This window comes from Lithobates pipiens, unplaced genomic scaffold (genome assembly GCF_037356315.1).
Source record: "Lithobates pipiens isolate NorthernLeopardFrog02 unplaced genomic scaffold, aLitPip1_a1.2 Scaffold_8, whole genome shotgun sequence".
NCBI lineage: Eukaryota > Metazoa > Chordata > Amphibia > Anura > Ranidae > Lithobates > Lithobates pipiens.
In genome coordinates this window covers 23,592,180-23,599,803 of record NW_027507903.1, presented here as the reverse complement: position 1 = coordinate 23,599,803, position 7,624 = coordinate 23,592,180, and the positions used below count along the sequence as shown (strand labels likewise).

Sequence of the window (7,624 nt, the reverse complement as noted above, 5' to 3'; positions counted from 1 at the left end):
TCTCCCGGTACAGAAGTACGCCATTTCCTCTATCCACAAGACATCTGCCGTACTGTTTGATTCAAACTCAAATTTATTTAAGGAATGTCAACCAGAACTTCCACTTTCCCTGCTGTAGGTTCCCTGAGGCGGTTTCTCTTCTGAGGCCTGTACCAGGCCTACCCCAAAGGGCATTTCGCACTTTAGACCTACATAATGATGCTCTGCAGGCTATCACTCCCATTAACCTTGCAGCTTTAGTTTTTACGGCCCCAGTTTATAAAGGAATAAGCCAACCCACAGTCTCCCAAGGACAGGGTTTCCCTAAAAGAGGTATTAACCCCTACTTACAAGACTTCAATATGGTTTTACATACTTATTACAACTGCAGAGATTGCATCAAGTACAGGCACCTTACATAAAAAAACAGCAGGATAAAATAATGTTAACATCGGCTCCTCAGGCAGTGTGTTGTAGGTTGTCAGGTCCGGACGGTAGAAGTTCAGATTCAAGATGGTGGTCCTTTCCAAAGAACATGGATATGTGATCCTCACAGGGGCAGCCAGCTTTGTTATGGTGGCTCATCTGGCTATCAAGGTGTCAAAAGCTCGCAAGCAGTATAAAGTAGAGTATCCTGACATGTACAGTAGTGATCCAGAAAATGGCAAGATCTTTAACTGCATACAGCGGGCACATCAAAATACTTTGGAATCATACCCTCCCTTTTTATTCTTCCTTGCTGCTGGAGGACTTACACATCCGCGTGCTGCTAGTGGTCTGGGAGTTGTATGGATTGTTGGCAGAGAACTTTATGCCGCTGGGTACTCTACAGGTGATCCAAAGAAACCTGCAAGAGGAGCCATTAGTTCTTTCGCCCTCCTTGGTCTGTTTGGTTCCACTGTATGCTCTGCCTTCAAATTACTTGGCTGGTCTTTTAACCCAAAGACATGGGTCTAACCAGGAAAAGACAGCAGATGAGACCAAATGTGCTAATTGTTGTTGCTGATTCAGTTTATGATTTATCCCGTTAGGGGTAAAATAATACCTATTCAAAATTAGTACCGTATGTTGTTCTCTAATTAATCTGTATTTTCTAAATAAAATGTTTAAAAAGTTAAAAAAAAAAAAAAACAATGTTAACATATAATAATCCCATTCAAGGATGAAAACAGCACAATCCCTAAAGCGTATCTTCACTTTTTTTGAGTAAAAACAAAACATTCCCCTTTTGGGTGATCTATGTACGTTGCAAGGATTATAACAAACTTTGTTGCAGATTCCTACCTTTTGTACGTCTGTGGAAATTCATGTATTTTTCTCTGTGCCTCTGTACTGAGTGGGTCTAATGGGAGTTGTTTCATAATTAACTGTCAGGTGTGCAGCTGCAGGGCAGTAATGAGGAAATCTACTGAGCCTGCATTCCTTTAGACGTGCTCCTATTGAAACTATCTCTCCAAAAATTACATTTTCGCTGGAGGAGATGCCTGAATCCTGACTTGTATCTTAGGCGGACTTCTGGGAAAATTGGTGAGCCAATCACACAAGCAGAAAATTATGTTTCTGGGGAGTGGTCAGTACACACTTTGTGTACAGAACAACTGTACAGAACAACTTCATGTAGCCATATTGCAATGCATTCTTATAAAATTATAGTGGCTGCAGATCGAAAAGGAAAGGTAATTTTTAATAACATTAAATTATAATATGATTAGTGTCACACTTATATGTGCTATATTATTTTTTCTTTATTTGCTATTTTTTTTTCCACCACGAAAGTTGAGTTACCCTTTAAGACAAGGATAGCTAAAATGGTAGCTGCACACAGCAGCACAGAATTGTATGCAGTTCAACCACATTGGCATACTAACACGGAGATATAGTGTGATAAAACCCATCTGGAGGTAGAGATAGAGTCATTCATCAACACGTTTCGCTGGATGCCCTGCTTCTTCAGGAAGATATTTGATCTGCAGGTAGATAATTAGTTATGCTTTGCGTGTCTAATGTGTGCACAATCTAGAGGTACTGATCCATCACGAGGGGGACAAAATAGGCAGCAGGGGGCAAAAACCCAGAGGAAATGTTCCCAAGGATGAGGCCTGACTGAGTCAGCACTGGAGCGTCTATAGAAGCGTATACAAGGGGCACACCTCAGCCACCTAGAGACTTAGAATAAGCACTATGGGGTATTCCAAATTCCCTCTGAAAATGTGGGAGGGATCAAAAAGTATCATTGTTATACAACTGAGATATGTATTTAATCTTATAGCAGGCTGAAATGTTAACATGTAGGCAGGGCCTGGAACAAAGTATCCACTCAGGAGGAACCACACACACAAGGCCTTGGCACTGTAATAGTTTTTTTTAGCAATAGTCCAGAATATTAGCAACCACAATGGAAGAACTTTATGGCATGCCAGCAAGAAAGATGGGCAGGTCCCTGTGCACAGTCATAGGCCAGTTTACTGCCCTTCATATGCACTTAAATACCAGGCTATTTAAACTGAACCAGTGCTGTCTTGTCTACAGCATTTCTGTGCATCCTGTGACCTGTTACTCTGCATCTGAATCCGGTTACTGACATGACTTATCTTGACTATTCCTTGAATTCTGCCTGCACCGACTTTGACTTGTCTCCTGACCTCCGCTTCTGCCTACTCCTATTGCTTCAGAACCACGAATCTGTTACTGACTCTGGCTTTTACTCTGACTACGACCCAACCTACGCATCTGTACCTGATTCGACTACTAGTATCTGACCTGGTTTGCCTAGCTCCACTACTGTGCTACCTGCTGCTGGACTACCCACTGCAGCCATCAGTGCCTACTCACCACCTGTCTGCTACTAGCCTGTGCCTTGCCTGCCGGCTGCCACCATGGTCAACCTGTTGCTACTTATGCCACGTACACACGATCAAACAATCCGGTGGAAAAGTCTGGCAAACTCAAGTCCGCCGGACAATCCCCCCATGTGTAGCCTCCGGCGGACTTTTTTTACCCAAAAGTACGGCGGACTTAGAAAGTATTTTTGCACTCCAATCTTACCGCCGGACTCGCATTTCGGCGGACAATCCGGCCGTGCGTATGCCAGTCCACCGTACTTTTGAAACGAACGGACTCTTCCCGCCCGGAGAAAAGTCCACTCATTTTGAGCGTGTCTCCAGGTAGGCGGGGCCAGCGAGGCCTCCTTGTATGGTATGGACTTAAAGAGGAACCACAACGCCGAAAAAATCGGCCTGGGGGTCCCCCCCAGTTCCACATCAGACCCTTGTCCGAGCACGCTACCCGGACGGCCAGGAAAGGGGGGGACGAGCGAGCGCCCCCCCCTCCTGAGCCGTACCAGGCCACGTGCCCTCAACATGGGGGGTGCCCCTTGTCCCCATGTTGATGAGGACAAGGGCCTCTTCCCGACAACCCTGGCCGTTGGTTGTCGGGGTCTGCGGGTATGGGGCTTATCGGAATCCGGGAGCCCCCTTTAATAAGGGGGCCCCCGGATACCGGCCCCCCACCCTATGTGAATGAGTATGGGGTACAATGTACCCCTACCCATTCACCTGTGGAAAAAAGTAAAAATAAAACACAACACACAAGGGTTAAAAAAGTTTATTGCACAGCTCCAGGGGTCTTCCGTCTTCGGGGGTCTTCTCGCGGGACTCCTCCGCTATCTAATGCTAGCTCTTTTGCTAGCGGTGGAGCCCGGATTTCTTCTTCGCCGCCGCCCTCTTCTTCCGACTTCGGGGGTCTTGTCCACCTCTTCGGTTCTTCTTGCCGGGCCAGCGCGCCTTCTTCTAGCTCTTTTACAGGCGGTGGCCCGGTCTTCTGTCGCCGCTGTCGCCGCCTTCTGTTCTTCTGTTCTTCTCTTCAGATGTTGCCTCGTCGCTCTCTCTGCTCACAATGACGGGGACAAGGCGCGCGGCGACTTATATAGGGACATCACCGGATGATGTCCCCGCCTATTATGATGTCACAGTCCCAGAGGATGCTGGAGTGGCTTTTACAATTGCTGTTCACAGAAGCTCTCCATCCAATCTGACAGAGCTTGAGATTTTTTGCAAAGAAGAATGGGCAGAAATGTCCCTCTCTAGGGGGACAAAGCTGGTAGAGACATCCCCAAAAATACTTGCAGCTGTAATTGCAGCAAAAGGTGGTTCTACAAAGTATTGACTCAGGGGGGCGCCATACAAATGCACGCCACACTTTTCACATATTTATTTGTAAAAAAATTGGAAAACCATTTATCATTTTCCTTCCACTTCACAGTTATGTGCCACTTTGTGTTGGTCTATCACATCCAATAAAATACATTTACGTTTTTTGGTTGTAACATAACAAAATGTGGAAAATTTGGTTGTTGGAATCTCCGACTGTGTGTACAAGGGCTTAGAGGTTTGTTAGAGAACCTTAGTAAACAAACAGCATCATGAAGCCAAGGAACACACCAGACAGGTCAGGGACACAGTTGTAGAGAAGTTTAACCACTTGCTTACTGGGCACTTAAACCCCCCTCAGTCCCAGACCAATTTTCAGCTTTCAGCGCTGATGCACTTTGAGTGACAATTGCGCGGGCATACAACACTGTACCCAAATGACATTTTTATCATTTTTTTCCCACAAATAGAGCTTTCTTTTGGTGGTATTTAGTTACAGCTCGGAGTTTTATTTTTTGCTAAACAAACAAAAAAAGATGCAAAAAAAAAAAAAAAAAAATCATGTTTTAATAGTTTGTTATAAAATTTTGCAAACGGGTCATTTTTCTCCTTCATTGAAGTGCGCTGATTAGGCGGCACTGATAGGCTGCATTGGTGGGCACTGATGGGCTGCATTGGTGGGCACTGATGGGCTGCATTGGTGGGCACTGATGGGCTGCACTGGTGGGCACTGATAGGCATAGTTAAGGCGGCACTAATAGGCACAGATAAGGCGGCACCGATGGGCACAGATAAGGCGGCACTGATGGGCAAAGATGGGCACAGATAAGATGGCACGGATGGGTGGCACGGATAAGTGGCACGGATGGGTGGCACGGATGGGCACTGATAGGTACCACAGATAGATGGGACTGATGGGCACTGATAGGTGGCACTGATAGGTGGCTCTGATAGGTGGCACTGCTGGGCACTGATGGGCGGCACTGCTGGGCACTGATGGGCGGCACTGCTGGGCACTGATGGGCGGCACTGGGGTGCAGCACCTTTGAGGCAGATTGGGTGGCACTGTGGGTGGCACTGTGGGGTGGCACTGTGGGTGGCACTGTGGGTGGCACTGTGGGTGGCACTGTGGGCACTATGGGCACTGACAGGGGGCACTGACGGGGGGCACTTACTTTTTCTTTTATTTTACTTCAGGATGGCACTGCGGGAGGCAGGTGGGCACAGGCAGGTGGCAGGTGGTCCCTTGTATTGATGGCCGTGATCGGGACTGATGTCCCGATCACGGCCGCCGGTGATCGGCTTTTTTTTTCTCTCCTCGCGCTGTCAGCGCGAGGAGGAATAATAGCCGATTACCGGCTCCGTTCTATCACATGATCAGCTGTCATTGGCTGACAGCTGATCACGTGATAAGGGGTCGGGATCGACCCCTTACACGGATCGGTGATCTGGCGAGTCTCACGGACTCGCCGATCACAGAGCGCGCCGCGCGCGCCCCTCAGGGGGCGCGCAGGCCGCTCGTAACCAGGACGACGTCAATAGACGTAGTCCTGGAAATGTAGGTCCGCGCTAATGCCGTCATTTGGCAATAGCGCGGATCTGAAGTGGTTAAAGCAGGGTTAGGTTATAAAAAAATATCCCAAGCTTTGAACATCTCACAGAGCTCTGTTCAACCCATCATCTGAAAATGGAAAGAGTATGGCACAACTGCAAACCTACCAAGACATGGCCATCCACCTAAACTGACAGGCCGGGCAAGGGGAGTATTAATCAGAGAAGCAGCCAATAGAGGTGGGAGAATCTGCCCACAGGACAACTATTAGTCATGCTCTCTACAAATCAGGCTTTTATGGAAGAGTGGTAAGAAGAAAGACTTTGTTGAAAGAAAGCCATAAGAAGCCCCATTTGCAGTTTGTGAAAAGCCATGTGGGGGACACAAAAAATGTTGAAGAAGGTGCTCTGGTCATGTGAGACCAAAGGTGAACTTTTTGGCCTATAAGCAAAACAATATGTGTGCTGGAAAACTAACACTGCACATAACCCTGAAAAGAAACAAAATTTCCTTGTGGTGGACTTTTAAGGCACAGAAATCATTTGGGAAAAAATAATCTAGTTTGAAAAATGTTTATTCAATATGATAAATACAAAATATAAAAAAAAACACATATAAAAGATACAATAGAACAAATTTACAGTGCTGTCATCACAAACTAGTACAAGTAGTAAACCAGTAATTCTTGCACCCGACGTGTTTTGGAGCACATGTGTGTATCTCCTTCCTCAGGGGTATAATTAAGCAAGAATACTAAGTGTTCTAAAATGAAATATTTGAAAGAAATAAGTGTAAAAATATGCATAAATATACAGAGACAAGGGGCAGAAAAGGTGGAAAGAATCACTTACATATATATTATATCACCCTGAACACACCATCCATGGTGGTGGCAGCATCATGTTGTGAGGATGCTTTTCTTCAGCAGGGACAGGAATGCTGATCAGAGTTGATGGGAAGATGGATGGAGCCAAATACAGGCTAAATAAACCCCCTGTCCTGAGCAGGTCCCCACCAACGTCATGTATACCACGTGATGGTAACAGAGAGGAATGGCAAGACCCCACTGATGATGCGAGTAACCCTAGTGGGCGCCTGCTCATCTCTGCCAGAACGTGGGATGGAAACAGCACGTTCCCCGTACCAGGGCATCCAATGGCGCCAAGTGCGGGCGTGCTCTCACGAGGTCGGAGATCAGACCCTGCCCCCATTGCGGGTAGAGACAAGCGGGGGGGGACACCTGAGCACATCGCACAGCCTCAATCAATCAGATCCACCACCCATGGGCTGGATGGATAAAAGGATGGGGTGTATAAATACACCCATCGCACTCGAGTATCTCTAAAACAACTATTATAGGAGAATGGTATATTAGTTGACTGACAACTGTCAAGTAGTATAAGGAAAAAAGATATATTAATGAGAAATAGATGAGAGTTTGTGTTCTATATGAATATTGAATAGATCCGTAGGACAATAGATAAATAAAAAATAAATAAAAAATAAATTTAGTTCCAGCAGTAATTATTATATTCTGAAAGGACGATACAATAATAAGCATTCAGCTCCATGGCTATATTTTTTTCAGGAATCGCTTACAGTAGATATCAACAATTCTATTGAACAGCCATTCATGCTGCAATGAATACAGTGCAGACAGAGAGTAAAGCGAGTGCGTAACACCTGCTATTCTGAACCTAGAAGCATCTCATTCTGTTACAAGTGCCGCTGCTTATTTGTTCCAAAACTGCTTAGCATGTCTCTTGAGGACACAACCAAACATGAAGCCAGGTGCAGCAGACAAGACCTTGAACTCTTCAGAGATGACAGTGCAATCCAAAGTTACCGCTAAGCTGAGCACTCTGGAGATAAAGGGGGTATTCAAAAGATTCTCTTATTGCAGGTCAGGAGTTTTCTGAAAACCCGGCTAGCTTGTATTTGGATT

The 7,624-nt window shown here is 45.9% G+C and overlaps 1 pseudogene; it reads left to right on the top strand.

Annotated features, from left to right (window-relative positions):
• Nucleotides 1–492: 492 nt before the first annotated feature.
• Nucleotides 493–936, top strand: LOC143960139 (glutathione S-transferase 3, mitochondrial pseudogene; annotated as a pseudogene).
• Nucleotides 937–7,624: the final 6,688 nt, after the last annotated feature.